General features: G+C 49.2%; 1 protein-coding gene across 1 annotated transcript in view; it reads left to right on the top strand.

The window, feature by feature from the left end:
• Window positions 1–19439, top strand: part of KCNJ6 (potassium inwardly rectifying channel subfamily J member 6) — a 320189-nt gene that overhangs the window by 256933 nt on the left and 43817 nt on the right. The gene's annotated exons all lie outside the window — the stretch shown is intronic.

Here is a 19439-nt window from a genome sequence, read left to right as displayed (position 1 = left end):
CCTACGGGCTCTGCTAGTCACCCTTCTCCCTTCTAACCCACCAAACGTCCAAAATTTTGTGATTTTGAAGTGACTCCAGGGCCGGAAATTCATCAAGATTTCATCTCTCGAAGGACAGTGGAGGGTAGGAGAGATCATTGCCTTCCTCACTTGGGCTCTGTCCGCTAGGAAGGGATCACTTTTTAAAAGCTGGGGACCCTGACAGTTCTTTCCCAAGCGGGACATCTCACTCACTTTAACTATCCTTTCAAAAATATGTGTATAGCTCAACTCCGGGCTCCGGTGACAACCTAGATGGGTGGGGTGGGTGGGAGGTGGGAAGGAGGTTCAAGAGGGAGGGGACACATGTATACCGATGGCTGATTCACGTTGTTATACAAGAGAAGCCAACACAACGTTGTAAGGCAATTGTCCTCAAATTAAAAATAAATTAATTAAAACAAAAAGAATATATGTATATTAAATGGGACCTTCCTGGCAGTCCAGTGGCTAGGACTGTGTGTTTCAACTGCAGGGGGGACAAGTTCAATCCGTGGTCAGGTAACTAAGATCCCTCATGCCAAGCAGAGCAGCCAGGAAAAAAAGAATATATGTATATGATAGTGATAGTGAAAGTCGCTCAGTCGTGTCCCACTCTTTGCGATCCCTTGGACTATACAGTCCCTGGAATTCTCCACGCAAGAATACTGGAGTGGGTGGGTAACTTTTCCCTTCTCCAGGGGATCTTCCCAACCCAGGGATCGAACCCAGGTCTCCCACACTGCAGGCAGATTCTTTACCAGCTGAGCCACAAGGGAAGCCCTGTGTATATGATAACACATAATATATAACATACCATACTGAAACATATAATGCTACATATTATACGTATGCATATATGCATGCATGCAGAGTCACTCAGTCGTGTCTGACTCTGTGACCACATGGACTGTAGCCCACCAGGCTCCTCTATCCGTGGGATTCTCCAGGTAAGAACACTGGAATGGACTGCCATGCTCTCCTCCACAGGATCTTTCTGATCCAGGGGTCAAACCTGAATCTCATATGCCCCCTGCATAGGCAGGCAGGTTCTTTACCACTAGCGCCACCTGGGAAGCCCACATATGCTTGTTATATGTACATAAATATATATATGAACATACATATACATTATGTAAATATATAGACATATATTTAATGATATCTTGACTACAAATGAATTACATTAGCTCAGTATATATTCAAAGATTTCTCTATTTGACCTATAGCATTCTCGCTTTGGATCTAATATTTTAGTCAACACTTCCACCCATTTGATTTAGTTGTATACTAGTTTTAGCACATACTTTAATTACTAAGGGCTTCCCTTGTGGCTCAGCTGGTAAAGAATCCTCTTGCAATGTGGGAGACCTGGGTTTGATCCCTGGGTTGGGAAGATCCCCTGGGGAAGGGAAAGGCTACCCACTCCCATATTCTTGCCTGGAGAATTCCATGGGCTGTATAGACCGTGTGGTTGCAAAGAGTCAGACAGGACTGAGAAACTTTCACTTTCCACCCATAATGTCACTGTGTCTATTAAATGCCTTTGCTAAAACTGTAGGACTAAGAGAAAAATACTTACTAAGCAACCAAGTCTGGTTTCCAGCCAAGTATGGGTACAGACGGGTCCGATTAATGAATAACCTCGGGTATCTTATCTGACTACCTGGAGCCCTCTCCCCCACCTGTTTGGCCATTAGAATTCAATATCCCGGAATGAGCCTTGCCAGCGTTCAAGAAGAACTAGCTCCTGACAGTAGTTAGAGCAGTAAAAGCAGATTTTAATCAGGAACGATCACAATAGGGGGAAAAGAAAGCTCAGCACAGAAGCGGGCTCCCTTCCAAACACCATGTGGTCAAGCAGGACTTCTAGCCAAGGTGGCAGAGAGGGAAGGTGTCAGTGGGTGGAAAAGTTCTGAGAGGAAACAACCGGGGTCATGGAGCATTCTGACGAATCCAACCTAAGAGGACGCTCACTGAAGGCAGGCCAGGGCCATCAAAGGTCACCTAGGGAGTGGTTAGGGACGAGAACCAGCTCAGGTACCAGAGGTGATCAGATATGGGGGAGGATGGGTGTGCTGGCTAACCCAGCTTAGGAGGACGTTTGGCTAAAATTGGGCAATACAAACACAGAAGTCCAAGGGTCAAGGCCTCACTGGAGAGAGGATTCAGGGGAGCCTGCCTAAAGCTGGGTCAGGGAGAGCCTTTGGCACCGGCAGTGGGTTATGTCTCACCCTGCATTAGGCTGACCAAGAGGGTGAACTCCACCAGGAGGAGCCGTGATCTGCGATCAGAACATGCGTTCACGTCTTGACCCTGCCCTGTCCTGGATCAGGATATCTGATTCAGTCTGACCCCCAGTTCCTGTATCTGATGAGAGAGGAGGATAACTTGCCTGGCTTGATTCTGATGATTGCAAACTGAGATTCCATAAAAGCACTTAGCATGGAATCTGAAATATTGCAGATGATAGAGAAAAAAAAGTCTGCTTTTTTAAAAATCCTGGCATCTCTATAGTGCTCAGAGGCTCTCCTCACCTGTAAAGTGACAGATGGTTCAAACTACTGAAAATGTCAAGTTAGAAAAAGCATGCCTCCTCCTTATTAGCTGGTGATTCTTTCTTTGGATGAATCTTAGCCAAATGAGCTGGGAATTCCATCACATATAATCCAGGTAATTTTAGAACACATTAGTTCTAAAATTATCTTTATAGAGGGAAAGAAAAAAAAAACCCTGTCTGCCAAGCCCTCACCAAAAGTATGAGCTAAACTAAAGATGGAGAGCTGTCTGTTTCTCGTCAGGGGTTCCATACCTGAACCAGATCAGACCAGAAGGCTGCCTTCCGTCTTAGATGGTAGGACTCAATGAAGAAGAACCACAAAATTTAAATCATCCGAATTAATACAGTCAAAGTAGTGCTAAAAAAACTTTTTAATCATCTGACACTTATTTATCTGGCAACTTGATCCATCTAGATTCCAGAATCCAACTAAGAACCCAGAAGTGAGGGAGAAATGGAAACACAAAAGACATCAGAGTGTCCACTGATTAAACCTGGGCATTTTAGCACAGAGGGCTTCCCATGGCGGGGAGGGGGGTGCAGTGGTAAAGAATCCACCTGCCAACACAGGAGACACAGGAGACATGGGTTCGATCTCTAGGTTGGGAAGATCCCTGGGAGTAGGAAATGGCAACCCACTTCAGTATTCCTGCCTGGAGAATTCCACGGACAGAGGAGCCTGGTGGGCTCCAGTCCATGGGGTCACACAGAATCAGATATAACTGAGCATGCAGGCACGCATTTTAGCGCAGGTGCTAGGGCTGACATGAAGAAATGCAAGAGCCTGTTTCTTTCTTTTTTCTAATAAGAAATCCTAAGAAGGTGAGTTGACTGAGTTCCTAGACCAGAAACAGAAGCAGTAAATAAAGGCAGGACATGGGTTTGCAAAACAGCTGGCTGATGGAAAGCCCAGATCCACACATCAAAGAAAAGCAGCCCAGCGTGCCGTCGTAGGGAGCCATTTGAGAAAGAAGCCCAGGTTCCTCCAGCTTCAGTCTCCCGAGGTCAGGTCTACACTGAAGAGCAGTTCGGGAGTTGAGGTTTCCGCCGGACGGCCCCGGGGAACACGAGAACACCTGGGACGATGCCCAGCTTCGTCTTGCTTGAAAACAAAGCAGAGTGTTGGCCACACTGGCGAATGACCTGTGGCTTCAACCAAAAAGCATTTGTTCATTTCCATGGCTGTTTACAGGGGAAAACCTCGGTCACCCTGGAATATCCACCCTGCAGGGTGTAATCCCGTGGGGAGGAGGCAGCAGCTGGTACCCCAGCTAGGTGTGAGCCTTCCAGGGCCCCACAGTCCTCAGGAGAATGCACACCGATCTCACACAAGCCACCCCTGAGGCACTTCCAAGGGCTTGGACGATGCCCTCTGCCCCACGGCCCCCACCTGCCATGTCTTAGAAGGTACCCTGCCCTCTGACACTGTTAAGGACTTCCTGGAAGGAAACAGCGTAGACCAGGAGACCAGCCTGCTGGGGGCCTCCATATCCTCTTTCATCTGGCCAAGTGATCTCAGGAGCATGGCTTTGCCAGCCTCTCAGAAGGACATGTCCTCCAGGTTCTGCCGGGATTCGGTCACAGCTCCCCCCACCCATTCATTTCCACACTCACCCCCTCCCTCCCCACAGCGGCTGCGTCCCAGCATCTGGGTGCCTAGGAGTCAGGGGGCCCACAACCCAAGATGGAGGCTCCTGTCTAATCCTGTTTCCCCATGTGTCCGACCCTTCACGACCCGATGGACTGTAGCCCACCGGGCTCCTCTGTCCGTGGGATTTCCCAAGAAGGAATTCTGGAGCAGGTTGCCATGTCCTCCTCCAGGGGATCTTCCCCACCCAGGGATCCAACCCGAGTCTCCCGTGTCTCCTGCTTTGGCAGGAGGATTCTTTACCGCTGAGCCATCAGGAAGCCCCTTGGGTGTCCAGAGCATCTAACTTGAGACAGGGGTACATGCGGAGGTCAAAATGCCTGATTCAGGGCCTACTTGTTAAATCACAGGAGCTCTTCCCCTGCCAGACCACAGACACCCTGATCCCCCGCCTACACTGCCAGTTTGATTAAGCTGATGAATCTCTTTCTTTCTCTGCTTCCATTGAAAGCAATTAAATGTTGCCTGTCAGCGTCCCCAGCTGTGTGCACGTAAGAGCTGCCCAGAGCAAAATCATTTTATTGCCAGGGAAGGATCCGTGTCTGGTTCCTCGTTTTGTTTTGTTTTGTTTTTTTCATTTTAATTTCTATCTTTTTACATTACGAGTCACAGTGGCACACGGTTAGAAGTTCCAATAGCATAAAAGAATATATGATGAACAGGATATTCCCTCTCTCCTTCCTGTTGCCTCTGCCAAGAGCCAGGCATACTCAGCCACTTGTACACCTTCCAGAAATGTTCCATACTTATTCAAGCATATGTCCAAGTGCGTTAATACATATTTATATTTTGTTACACATATGGAGGCATACGGTTTTTGCCCCTGGTTAGTTGCTTTGTCAAAATGTAATCTATGTATACAGTCACGTGTTCTTTTAAACGACAAAATTAGAGTCCGTTTTATAAATATGCAATCGTTTATAGAGCTAGTTCTCTGTTGATGAATAGTTAGGTAGCATCCGACATTTTTTCTGTTATGCATAGCACTGCAAGAAAACTCTTTGACTTCCATAAAATAGATTATTAGAAGTGAGATTGATGGGAGAAAAAAGGGTACGCGTATTTTGCTTTTAAAGATGCCGCCAAATTGCCCCCTGGAGGTTGTGTCGACTACAAACCTTCCTCCAGAGGGGCGGGTGCCTTTGGAAAGGTACCTTCACCATCACTGGATATAAAAACTCACTGGTCTTTACCAGCAGGATAGGTGGAAACTAAGTGTCATCTATGTTTCTTAGAGGGGTGTTGAGCATCTTTTAATATATTTACTGCTGCTGTTTTTTCTGCCCTCTGCCCAGTTTTCCAAATTCATTTTTAGCTTTTTCTAATTGACTTGGAAAGCCTTCTTTTATATAAAGAAAATTAGCCCTTTGCCAGTTACATGTTGTGCACACATTTTTCACAGTCTGTCCTTTGCTGCATGACTTTCTTTGTTAACAGTACTTTTATTTTTTTTTAATTTTTAGCCTGAATATTTTTATATTTATATTTTCTGTAGTAAAACTTACCAGTGTTTTTCTTTATGAGATCTCAGTTTTACGTCATAGGTGTGTTTAGGGTTTAGTAACATAAGAATTATTGTTGTTGTTTAGTTGTTCAGTCATGTCTGATTCTTTGGGACCTCAAGGACTAGCCAGGCTCCTCTGCCCATGGGATTTTCTAGGCAAGAATACTGGAGCAGGTTGCCATTTCCTCCTCCAGGGGATCTTCCCAGACCAGGGATCAAACCCGCATCTCCTGCACTAGCAGGCAGATTCTTTACCACTGAGCCCCCAGGGAAGCATAACAGAAGAATAGGCCTTCCCTGTTCTTTGTTATTAACGTGAAACAACTCTGCTTTGCTTTCTTACAGTCCTTTTAACAGTTTCACTTTTAGACTGAGATCTTGGCCCCAGCTGGACTCCGCTGGAAAGCCAGCTTGCATTTTGCTCCAGATGACCGGCTAACTGTCCCAACACTCTCCTTTGAATAATCCACTTCTCTCTCTGCTGCTCTGAGTGCTCACTGACTCTGCAGGTGACTCAGTGGTAAAGAATCCGCCTGCGAGGTAGGAGACCTGGGTCTGGTCCCTGAGTCGGAAGATCCCCTGGAGAAAGAAATGGCAACCCACTCCAGTATTCTTGCCTGGACAATTCCACGGACAGAGGACCGTGGCGGGCTACACACCATGAGGTCGCAAGAGAGTTGGACGTGACTGAGCATGCACGCACACACACACGCACAGCTTTGAACCATGTGATTTTGCCTGACCCTCTTCAGCAAAAGAAAACACAAGTCAATAGCAAATATTCCTAATCTGCGGGTTACAGTAATGGTTTCAATGTCAGTCTAAGGCCTCTTAAGCTGCTTATGCCAACACGACTTTTTATAATTATTACTGTTAAACTATATCCCCCCAAATTCAGATGGTGACATCCTGGCCCCTAGAACCTAAGGAGGAATGCTTGTTTGGAAACAGGGTCATCGTGGGTGTAATCAATTAGGATGAGGTCATGCTGGAATCGGGTGGACCCTGACCCTAAAGGACTGCTGACCCTGAACCTATAGGACGAGACCACTGTCCTTATGAGAAGGTACATTTGGGCACAGATGTGGGCTCGGGAAGAGCATCACGGAAGAAGAAGAAGACTGGAATGGTGCATCTCAGAGCCAAGGATCACCAGTGATTGCAACAAGCCCCCAGAACCCGGGACAGGGGCCTGCAGCAGACCCGGCATCAGCACCCTCAGAGGAAACACAAATGAGGTCACCTCAGTGTCCGACTCCAGACCTGTGAGACGCAGCTCTCCAGCGCTGAAGCCCCATCATCTACTGGACTCTCTCACGGCAGCCCCGGCAAACCAAGACAACCATAAAAGGGAGGGTCTTGACTTCTTATTAAGACTGGAGACCAACTGGCTCACTGTGGGAGAAGCTTCAATGGGGAACATCTCCCATCTGTACAGGCCAGCCTCGCACAGACGTGGTCACTGGCCATCTCAGGCTCTCAGGGAGCTGCGCCCCGGGGCCTAGTTCTCCCTACCCGCCCCCCGCCAGCCCCATACCCTTTGCCCACCCGGGTAACGGCTCCTTCCCCCGCAGCACGTCAGCAAAGAGCACCACCCCCGTCCTGGGTCCAGAGCAGCCACCGACTAGGCTGAGCAGCCTTCCCCAAGCCCGGCCACTCTCAGCACCCAGCAGAGCTCTGCCTGCTCCTGCCCTGGCCTTGGCTGCCTCCCCGCCTCCCTCCTCTGACCCCACCAGGCTCTGGGCCTGCCTTCCCTCTTCCTGCAGACGAGCAAACACGCTGAGCCAGACAAACAGGCCATTCCCACCCTTGCAGGGACCGTGTGGCCAAGGTTCCGCAGCTAAGAAGTGTTATCCGCAATGTGCTTGTAAAACGGCAGAAAACCGAATAGGCTGAGCGAAGACGGGGGTGATGGGAGGAAAAGGATGATCCTTTCAGGGAACCCTGAAGGAGGAAGGATTTATTCAAAGCTGCTCTCTGCAAATGCTGTTTTTAAAAAAGCAAGAGCCGTGAAACATCCCTCCAGGAATGGGGGCTTCTCAATGACCACATGGCATTGGCTGGATTCTGCAGCCGCTTCTGTCACCAGGGAATCCATCTTTGTGACACCGGCTCCGTCGTTTGTGCAAATACAGCTCTTCTTCCTGTTGCTTCGTGCTTATATGTGGATTGAAGAGGGGGATGGGGGCATGGCTTGTAGCTGATTTCCTCCCTCTGGGAACACGCAGCTGAAGAAATGATAATGGGAAAAGGGTGGCCGTATGATTCAGAGGACACACCTTTCCAGGAAGGCTCCCCAGAGATGAGAGGCAGTGGGTGGGAGCAAGCAGAATCTACTTGGAAAGGCGAGTCTGGATGTGGGCACTCTGGCTTGACCATCCGCAAGGGCTGCTTCCAGAAGCATCCTGGCCTTTGCTCCCGCTGCTCAGAGGTCCTGAAAGCTGCTGGGTTGCAGACCCTTCCCAGCAAGCTGCAGAGATAGATGGAGCCCTTTCAGCATCCTCGAGTCAACAGAGGACCACTACGGTCACCACTTGGGGCACCCCCTGTAGGGGGTTGAATGATGACCCCACCCCTAAAAGATGCTTGTATGCCTTAAGCCCTAGTACCTCTGGATGTGACCTTATTAGAAAAACCATCCCCAAAGATATAAGTGTGCTAAGAATTTCAAGATGAGGTCATCCTGGATTGCCCAGGTGGTCCCTAAATCCTACAAGTGTCCTTACGAGAGAGGAGAAGAGAACCCAGACCCAGAGAAAAGGCCACGTGAAGACGGAGACAGAGATGGGAGTGAGGCAGCCACAAGCCAAGAGACTCCTGGAGGCTCCCGAGGCTGGAAGAGGCAGGAAGGATCCTCCCCTAGAGCCTTCAGAGGGAGTTCAGCCATGCTGGCACCTTGATTTCAGACTTCTGGCCTCCAGATCTACAAGAGAATCAATTTACATTGCTTTAAGCCACCGAGTTTATGGTGATTTGTGATGGCAGCCGTGGGAAACGAACACACCATCCCTCCAAATAATCCCTCACCTTCTGCGGTCTCCTTGAGGACCATCTAAAGACATACTATTTGTGGAATAAAGAAACCAACAAGATAGAAAATCACCAGGCCCCAGCCAGCCCCCCAACATGTGGGCACACCAGACCTCTTTCCCCTAAATAAAGAAATAGAGCGGCAGGTACCCATGCCCTTCAACAGCCATCCGAGACCCGCAGGGCACGCCCTGACCTCCCATCACACAAGGTCTCAGTTGGCCAGGTGGCTGCCCCAAGCCTTGACTTTCCAGAAAACACCATCTTTACCTTTTCTTTTTTTTTTTTTCTTTTTTGTCACTGACTGACTTCACCTGCATAATTCACCAGTCACATATACATTCACAAAGAGAAAGTTGAAGCAACGAGATGAGAAAATATTGCTCGTGTTTTTCCTTTTGGCATCACAAAATGTTGTGAAGAATCCGAGGGAGTGGAGACATTCCTGAGGAAGCAAGCCCTTGGGGGAAAGATCAGGGTGAAGACAGCAGGTTTGGGCAAGCACCTGTCAGAAGCTCCTGATCAAATTACAGGTTTCTATTCTGCTCAGGACAGTGCTGAATCCTGTGCTAGTCACTGATAATTCACCAAAGAGTACTTGTCACTCTCCTCTCGACTGAAACCAACATAGGAACTATCCACGAAGATGAAGAGATGGGTTCAATCAGAGAAACGTGGACAGTTATCAAATTGTGCTCAATTACTAAGTCATGTCTGACTCTTTGGGACCCCATAGACTGTACCCACCAGGCTCCTCTGTCCATGGGATTCTCCAGGCAAGAATATTGCAGTGGGTTGCCATGCCCTCCTCCAGAGGATCTTCCCGACCCAGGGATCGAACCCTTGTCTCTTGTATCTCCTGCATTGGCAGGTGGGTTCTTTACCACTCAGCCACTTGGAAAGTTATCAAATTACTATCTGGCTATTTCTGGATCATCCTCCACTCAGATCACATTATACCTGTCGACACCTGGGGAATTTCCTCCCCTCGTTTGAGAATTTCAAGTTGTTGCATCAGATGAAAATTGCCAGGAAAAGTCAAGGACTGAAAACTCTCAACCCCTGGAGAGTTAGCGAGACAAGAGGAAAGCTCAGCCGTGGCATTCTTATTTCTGACCGAGGCCATGGGACTAAGCTCTTTAGTCCTCAGTAGGCATTAGACAGATTTCTTGAGGTCACTTGGAAATTTTGCAGTCAGCTCTAGGGTCGCAGCTCCCTCCACAGCCAACAAGATCCTCAGTTGAGTGCTCTTGGTGGGAAGTTTTGCAGAAACACAAGATCTGCTGGAAACCTAAAGCTGCCTGCTCTGGAGAAGGGACTCTTTAATGAGCCCTGAGGCTCCAGAGCTGTGGGTTAAAGAAGCTCCGTGAAGGATGATGGAGATGCGGGTTGCAGTGTTCTGTGTAGCATGTGTATTAGTCTGGGCACTCCAGAGAAGCAGAACCAATAGGATCATTCAGTTCAGTCCCTCAGTCATGTCCAACTCTTTGCTACTCCATGGACTGCAGCACGCCAAGCTCCTCTGTCCTCCACTATCTTCCGGAGTTTCCTCTGATTCATGTCCATTGAGTTGGTCATGCTATCTAACCATCTTATCCTCTATCATCCCCTTCTCCTTCTGCCTTCAGTCTTTCCCAGCATCAGGGTCTTTTTCAATGAGTCGGCTCTTTGCATCAGGTGGCCAAAGTATTGGAGCTTCAGCTTCAGCATCAGTCCTTCCAATGAATATTCAGGACTGATTTCCTTTAGGATAGATTGGTTGGCTTTCCTTGCTGTCCAAGGGACTCTCAAGAGTTTTCTACAGCACCACGGTTCAAAAGCCTCAATTCTTTGGCACTCAGCCTTCTTTATGATACATAGGTAGATAGATAGACAGATAATAGCTAACAGATAGATACACAGAAACAGATGGTAGCTAAAGAGACTTATTATAAGGGATTGGCTCACACAGCTATGGAGGCTGAAAAGTCCCTGGATCTACAGTTGGCAATTTGGACACCTGGGAGAGCCAAGAGTGTAGTTCCAGTCCAAGTCCAGACCCAAAGAGAGAAGACCAGTGACCCAGCAGGAAGACAATCACACAGAGGCATCTCCTTTTCCACCCTTTGGTTCTGTTCAGACCTTTAATAGACTGCATGAGCTCCCCACATCATGAAGAGCACTCTGTTATACTTAGTTCAACCATTCAAGTACGAACCTTATGCAGAAACACCCTCACAGACACACTCAGAATAATGTCTGACCACATTATCTGGGCACCGACTGGCCCCCACCAAACTGACTTAAACAATAAACCATCATCGATGTCAATGGCAGCCACACGGCACCCGGAGTTGGCTGATGAGCTGCTCTGTGGCTCGGACAGTCAGCGTCCTTGGAAATCTCTGAGGTCTGAGAACTCTGTAGTTGTGGGGAAGGAGCTGAAACATGTTAGGGGGTCATGGGAGACACAAGTCAGAGAAACAGCCCCGTTAAAGGATCGAAAGGGGCAGGCCCTTGGCAGCAGTCAAATGAAACCAGCAGTGACAGCATCGGCATGCATGCTGAGTCCCCCTTCCCGCAGGCGCCCCTTGGAAATCAGTTGCTCTCTAGGGCCCTGGCTGATTGGACCAAGGCCACAGGCTATGATGAGCAGAGTTTTGCTACCTTCATGCACATCGTTCTTGGGCAAATGTTTCTCTCTGATCCATCCCCAGAGGGCTTGCTTCCTCAGGAGTGTCTGCACCGAGTTCTATCTTCACACACTGTTTTCCCCTCCAAAAGGGGTGGGGGGGGGGAATGAGTAAAGAACAAGTAAGAATGTTCTGTTATTTATATACACTCCCAGTCAGTAGGGGAAACCAATGGAGAGGCTGAATAGAATCCACACATCTAGCTTTCATTTTGGAGGCAGGGGGGAAGAAAACGTGATTCTCTGTAGACCATTGATTTATATACAAATATCTAGCTAGAGTCAAAAAAGAATTTTAATCAAAGTTCTCCCCACAGTAACTGGCCCTGCTGCTGACTCGGGGCTTCCCAGGGAACTGGTGCTCACAGATACTCAGCTGCTTCGAAACTATGAGTAATGAGGATGTTTGGTAAAGCTTTTTAAGGTCAGTATTAGATAGGGTTCTTTCAACCAAGCCTAGAAGGTGAGAGAGCCTGATCTCTGAGTCAGCACAGAAGGCGGCCAGGAAGATGCCCTGAGATAAACAGGTTGCAGGCTCAGCCCAATCCCAGTCCTCCACGGTGACGGTCACTGGCCCATGGACATCCTCACCCTGGTGCTGGCGGGGCTGGCCAATCGGTTAGGATAAGTGTAGATTCCCACCTTCCATTCATGCAGCAAGAACTCTATTTCTTCCCCTCTTCCACCTTTACCCAAAACTCATGCAATGGCTACTAATGATCCTGAAAACAAATGACCACTGATTGAGTGATTACTGCATGCAAGGCGCTGTTCTCAGGACTCCACGTGGACTAACTCACAAAACTCCTGTTGATCGTCTATGACGGAGACACCATCATTATCACCCTAATTGTGTGGGTGCGGAAGCAGAGGCACCAGGGATTTAATTCACTTCCACGAGGGCACAGAGCTTCCATACTGGTCATCCGCTGAGCACCACAACTTACCCCCAAACTTAGTGGATGAAACAGCGAATAAGTGTTGTCTCCTGTAACTGATTTCTAATCTCATAATATTGTGGTCAGAGAGGATGCATGATATGATTTCAATTTTCTTAAATTCACAGAAGCTTGATTTGAAGTTTCCATAGGTCAAGAATCAGGAGCTCCTCAGCTGCGTGGTTCTGGCTCAGGAGACTGGCTCAAGGTCTTTTCTAATGAGTCGGCTCTTCACATCAGGTGGCCAACGTGTTGGAGCTTCAGCTTCAGCATCTGCTCTTCTGATGAATGTTCAGGGTTGATTTCCTTTAGGATGGACTAATCTGATCTCCTTTGGGACTCAAACTCACAAGTTTGGTCTCCAAGGAACTCTCAAGAGTCTTCTCCAGCAGGCATCAATTCTTCAGTGTTCAGCTTTGTTTATGGTCCAGCTCTCACATCCATACATGACTCCTGAAAAAACCATAGCTTTGACTAGACAGACCTTTGTTGGCAAAGTAATGTCTCTCCTTTTAATATGCTCTCTAGGTTTGTTATAGCCCTTCTTCCAAGGAGCAAGCATCTTTTAATTTCATGACTGTAGTCACCATCTGTAGTGATTTTGGAGATGGGTGATTTGGGAGATAAATGAGTAGATGGATGGATGGATGGATGAACAGCTGGCTGGACATTTGGCTGGTTGGATGAATGAACTGATGGTTGGGTGAGAAAAGGAATGGATTGATAAATAGGTAAGTGGGTGGGGAGATAAAAGAGTGGATGGATGGAACAATGGATAGAAACATGGATGGATGGATGAACAGTTCGCTGGTTGGATGAATGAGCTGATGGATGGATGAGCAAATGAATGGGTTGATAAATAGATGGGTGGGTTGGGAGATAAATGAATGGATGGATAGAGGCATGTATGCATGAATGGATGGGTGATAGTGGGATAAATGATTGGGTGAATGAATATTTAGGTTGGTAGGTAGATGAGTGAGTGGATGGATGGAGAGACACAACTTCTGATCTCATGGAGCTTCAATTCAGTTCAGTCCAATCGCTCAGTCGTGTCCCCATGGACACGACACTTTGCTACCCCATGGACTGCAGCACGCCAGGCTCCTCTGTCCTCCACTATCTTCCAGAGTTTCCTTTGATTCATGTCCATTGAGTTGGTCATGCTATCTAACCATCTGATCCTCTATCGTCCCCTTCTCCTCCTGCCCTCAATCTTTCCCAGCATCAGGGTCTTTTCAAATGAGTCAGCTCTTCGCATCAGGTGGTCAAAGTATTGCAGCTTCAGCATCAGTCCTTCCAATGAATATTCAGGACTGATTTCCTTTAGGAAGGACTGGTTGGATCTCCTTGCACTCTTAGAACCGTCAAATAAAAATAAGATTAATAGAATATATGTATTCTGGAGAAATCTACTAAAGAAAGATATTATGGAAAACAGCCTAATCTGGATAAAACCATATGAAAAACAAAGCATAAAATGTTAATACAAACAATAACAAAAGAGAGGGAGAAAGACGGGACAGGCTAGGAGAAGGACCCCAAATGAAAGGGCAAATAAAAGCACCAGTATTTCACAAACCCAAGGATTTGTTCCTCTTGAGCAACATTACTGTTTTTCCCCCAAGGGACTGAAAATAAACTCTGAGCCAACTTGCTGCCTGGGTAGGACGCAGGCTGCCTGTGCCCATGAGCCTCAGGAGCGGATCCAGCTCGGAGCTGTTGCCATGGAAAAGCCACCATCCCGGGCTGTGTTCACAGGAGCGCTCCCCCATCCCTCCCCCCACCCCCACCACAGCAGCGCAGAGCCTGCCTTCAGCCTCGGGAGGGACGGGTCCAGCCGTCAGAAGCAATTGTCCAAGGCCAGCAAGGAGGCGGGCACCGCCGTCCTGGCCTCTGGGGAAAGGGACTCGAATCAATGGTGGATTTCTGCCACCGGACAGAAGGAGCTCTCGGATGCAGGAGCCCTGTCCCTGCGGTCCCCTGGGACCAGTGCTGCAGGCCCTCTGCGTAAGGTTGCAGGCCCCAGTGCTGGGCAAAGTGGAGGTGGTGGAGAGGATGCAGTCCCCAAAAGACTGGAAATCACCAGCAGTGTGGACAGAAGCCCTCTGCGTCCCCGCTCAGTCCCTCCACCTTGGCGCTGCTCCCAGTTGGGGCATCTTTGCTAGACACTGCGTCGGAGGGTGTTCTGCAGCCGCATATCTGGCCTCTACCCTCTAGGGCAGTAGCAACGCTCCCCCAGTTTAACCACCCAAAGTGTCATCAGAGGCGCCTGGGGTCCCTGGCCAGGGAGCACAGTGCCCGCTGAGAGTCCCTGTTCTGGCAGGAAGGCCGACCCCCTGCTCCCCTGTCGTTTCGTGCACTCACTTGTCACCTCCCTCTGGGCCAGCCCTGGACACAGCCGTTTCACAGACCCTCCAGTGCCCTCAGGTGACCCCAGGTGCCCAGGACCCCGTGCGCATGCTCAGAGCCCTCAGCAGCTCATCCACGGGGCTCTGCGATTGTCCATCCCAGTTCATGCTTCATTCGCCAGGGATTTACCGGTGCCCAGCGTCAGCTGGCAGCAGGGGGCAACAGGGGCCATAGGGCAGGAACGGTGGAGCTTGGAGCCCACCTGTCCACCCGCCCGTGAGCTCCTTAGGGTCACGGGACACACACCTGACCCGCGGCAGAACCGGCCCCTAGAGGAAGGTCCCATGGCACGCCCTCAGTCACTCACCAGCCCGTCAGTTCCCCAGGCTGCAGGCATCCTGCCTGGCTCCCTGCCCTCAGACCGTGGACCACCCCCCCGGCCGGCCTCAAGCTTTCTGGTGCTGACATGCACATGGTGCTGACATGCACGTGGTGATGCAGTTGGTCTGGGTTCTGCATTCCAGCCAGCTCCCAGGGATGCTGCTGCCGGAGGTCTGAGGGACCACACGCAAAGTCCAACTCACAGTCAGGAAATCTGACAAAAGCCTCGGGCAGGGTTAGGGCACTGCTGCCCGCGGACGTGGGGACTGCAGAGGCGTTCCCCCTGAAGATGACGCTAGCAATGAGAATTCGGGGGTTGGGGTAACGGTGACATACTTATTCAGGAGCAGGACACAGAAATTGTCTAAAAGCCAGCTTGCTGTTGTAGCTCAATCCTTCAGTCGTATCTGACTCTTTGGGAACCCCATGAACTGTAACCCGCCAGGCTTCTCTGTCCTTGGAGTTGCCCAGGCAAGAATGCTGGAGCGGGTTGCCATTTCCTTCTCCAAGGGTTTCCCTGCAGGCTCAAGTGGTAAAGAATCTGCCTGCAATGCAGGAGACCCAGGTTCGATCCCTCAGTCGGCAACATTTTTCTGGAGAAGGAAATGGCAACCCACTCCAGTATTCATGCCTGGGAAATCCCATGGACAGTACAGTCCATGGGGTTGCAGAGAGTTGGACATGACTGAGCAACTAAAACTTCTCCGAGGGGGTCTTCTGGACCCAGGGATCCAACCCACGTCTCCTGCATTGCAGGTGGATTCCTTACCACTGAGCTCCCTTCGAAGAGTCAGTTTGCCAAGTTGCTATTGCTTTCAGGAAAAGAGAAGGCCTCTGGTGACACCTTCCAGGGTCTGCCACTACAGGAAAAGAGCTGGAAAGGCACTGGGGCTCAAGTCATCGCCACGGCCCCTGATCCTGGGTCCAAGGAGGGGGTGAAGGAGCAGCTCCTCCCAGAGACGGTGGGGACCCGAGGTGCGGCCTGAGGTCTCCTGGTGACAGCACCTTCCCTGCGTGACATTTGTGGTGACCGCCCAGCGCTGTCAGTTCAGCTCAGTTCAGTTGCTCAGTCGTGTCCGACTCTTTGCGACCCCATGGACGGCAGCACACCAAGCCTCCCTGTCCATCACCAACTCCTGGAGCCCACCCGAACCCATGTCCATCGTGTCAGTGATGCCATCCAACCATCTCATCCTCTGTCATCCCCTTCTCCTCCTGCCCTCAATCTTTCCCAACATCGGGGTCTTTTCAAATGAATCAGTTCTTCGTATCTGGTGGCCAAAGTATTGGAGCTTCAGGTTCAGCATCAGTCCTTCCAATAAACACCCAGGACTGATCTTTAGGATGGATCTCCTTGCAGTCCAACACCACAGTTCAAAAGCATCAATTCTTCGGCGCTCAGCTTTCTGTGTGGTCCAACTCTCACATCCGTACATGACTACTGGAAAAGCCATGGCTTTGATTGGACAGCAGTGACCGAAAGCAACCTGGGTCCGTCTGACCGTCTCTGAAAGACGCGCGAGCGCCACCTGGTGGTGTGGTCACGACACAGCGGGCCACAGCCTCTAAAATCAGGGCATCAGTCCCTGGAAAACACCCCCTAACTCTATTCCTCCCTTCCGAGGTTAATTCTGTGGATGTTCGTTATCTCCAAGGTGTAGCCGTCACCCCTGAAACTCCAGATAAAGAAAGGAAAGGGCTGTGGGGTTTTCCCTGACCTGAGCATAAGACTGTAAACAAAGCACGAAGTTTTGAGGCCTCCCGAGCTCAGTCCACGCCAGACACTCAGAGCGTTATGTGCAAGACGTCTGCTGAGTTAAGTCCAGGGCGTCTGGCCCTCTGAGCAGGGCTCCCTGGGCCCACCTGGGAGGCTGGGAGGGCTGGAGGGGGTGGGTCTGGAGAGAAATAATACCCTTTCTCTTCCTTAGCCACCCTAATGGAGCCATTTGGCTGGATTTGGTGCATGCATGCATGCATTCATCCATTCATCATTAATGAGCACACCCTCTTGAGTGTTCCAGAGCTCACGTTATGCTCCCAGCAGTGAGTGAAGCAGGCTCTGGCTCTCACGTGTTTGCAAGCAAGTGAACGGGAGACGGGGGCTAAGTGAGAAAGGACCCGGGTCAGGGTGGGGTGGGCGAGAAGGAAAAGGAAGCAGGAAGCAGGCTCTGAAGTGTGTGGGGGTGGGGGGTGGGCACAAGTGAGGCGGGGAGTCAGGGAGGGTCTCTCTGAGAAGGTGAGGTTAGAACCTGCCTGCACAGGGAAGCCGTGAGCCATGGAAATCTAAGGGGGAGAGTGTCCCAGGCGGAGAGGAAGTGAGTGCTAAGTCCTTGCAGGGAAAAGGCAACGTGGAGAAATCGAGGGTGTGCTGGGACGTCCAGAGCTAAATCTGGGCAGCCCTGGATGAGCTGGTCACTCTGACTGTGGCCGGCAGCCAGGAGAGGGTGAGGGGTCAACACAGGGGCCCATGTGAGAGGCAGTGTTGGGGGGGTGGTTGGAGGTGAGGACCCAGCAGCTCCACAGTGTGGGCCTGGGCTTATACAGGCACCTGTGGGCTCTTCCTGCCCCACACTCCAGAGCCGCCTGTCTTCACTGTCTCTATGGACCCCAGATGGAGGCCTACTTCTCATGAGTGGCGTATGCTGTATGCACTAAAGCGAAACTGAAGAGCTGAAGGTTACACGGTGAAAGCAAACAGGTAAACTCTGCTCTTCAGCCACCTTCTCCTCCAAGGCTCCCCCAGGGGTCTCCAACACACAGCTGGGACGAGTCCCCGTGAGAGCCTCTTCCCCCTTCTTGCCTTCATTGAGCCACGTGGTAAACTCCTATTCATCCTTCAAAACCCCAGTCTATCTTTTTTGAAGACTTTTCTTGCAACACTCATGCAGAAAATCCCTCCCTTCTCTCTGCCCTCTCAAGCTCTGAACACACCTCTAAAATTAAATGTACCCATCTATCTTGTTACTAACAAACTGGCAAACTGTGGGACATTCTGAAAGAGATAGGACTATGAGACCACCTTACCTGCCTCCTGAGAAATCTGTATGCAAGTCAGGAAGCAGCAGTTAGAACCGGACATGGAACAACTGAGTGGTTCCAAATTGGGAAAGGAGTACATCAAGGTTGTATATTGTCACCCTGATTATTTAACGTATATGCAGAGCACATCATGAGAAACCCTGGGCTGGATGAAGCACAAGCTGGAATCAAGATTGCCAGGAGAAATATCAATAATCTCAGGTATGCAGATGACACAACCATTGTGGCAGAAAGCAAAGAAGAACTAAAGAGCTTCTTAATGAAAGTGAAAGAGGAGAGTGAAAAACTTGGCTTAAAACTCAGCATTCAGAAAACTAAGATCACGGCATCCATTCCCATGACTTCATGTCAAATAGATGGGGAAACAATGGAAACAGTGAGAGACTATTTTTGGGGGCTCCAAAATCAGATGGTGACTGCAGTCATGAATTAAAAGATGCTTGCTTCTTGGAAGAAAAGCTATGACAAACCTAGACAGCATATTAAAAAGCAGAGACATTACTTTGCCAACAAAGGTCTATCCAGTCAAAGCTATGGTTTTTCCAGTAGTCATGTATGGATGTGAGAGTTGGACCACAAATAAAGCTGAGCATTGAAGAATTGATGCTTTTGAACTGTGGTGTTGGAGAAGACTCTTGAGAGTCCCTTGGACTGCAAGGAGATCCAACCAGTCCATCCTAAAGGAAATCAGTCCTGAATATTCATGGGAAGGACTGATGCTGAGGCTCAAGCTCCAATACGTTGGCCACCCGATGTGAAGCACTGACTCATTGGAAAAGACCCTGATGCTGGGAAAGATTGAAGGCAGGAGGAGAAGGGGGCGACAGAGGATGAGATGGTTGGGTGGCAACCCTGACACAGTGGAGATGAGTTTGGGTGGACTCCAGGAGTTGGTGATGGACAGGGACGCCTGGCGTGCTGCAGTTCATAGGTCACAAAGAGTCAAACACGACTGAGTGACTGAACTGAACTGACTACATATAAAGTAGATGAACACTGAGGACTTACTGGCACAGGAAACTATACTCAATATCTTATAATAACCTATAGTGGAAAAAATATGAAAAAGAACTAAATCACTTTCCTGTATACTTGAAACTAATACAACATTGCAAATTGACAATGCTTCAGTTAAAACTAATTAGAAAATTAATTAAAATTTTAGAGGAATATTTCCTTTTTCCATTCTCTGTATGATTAGAGTTATCTATCCTTTTATGTTTAAGAAAGCACACGGTGAAAACACTTCATTTTTTCCATCTAGTATTTCTTTTTTACGAAGCCTTTTAAGTACTAAT

The sequence above is a fragment of the Cervus canadensis genome, chromosome 7 (assembly GCF_019320065.1).
Source record: "Cervus canadensis isolate Bull #8, Minnesota chromosome 7, ASM1932006v1, whole genome shotgun sequence".
NCBI classification, from domain to species: Eukaryota; Metazoa; Chordata; class Mammalia; order Artiodactyla; family Cervidae; genus Cervus; species Cervus canadensis.
Note: the sequence above shows the minus strand (reverse complement) of the source record. Positions and strands in the feature narration are given on the sequence as shown.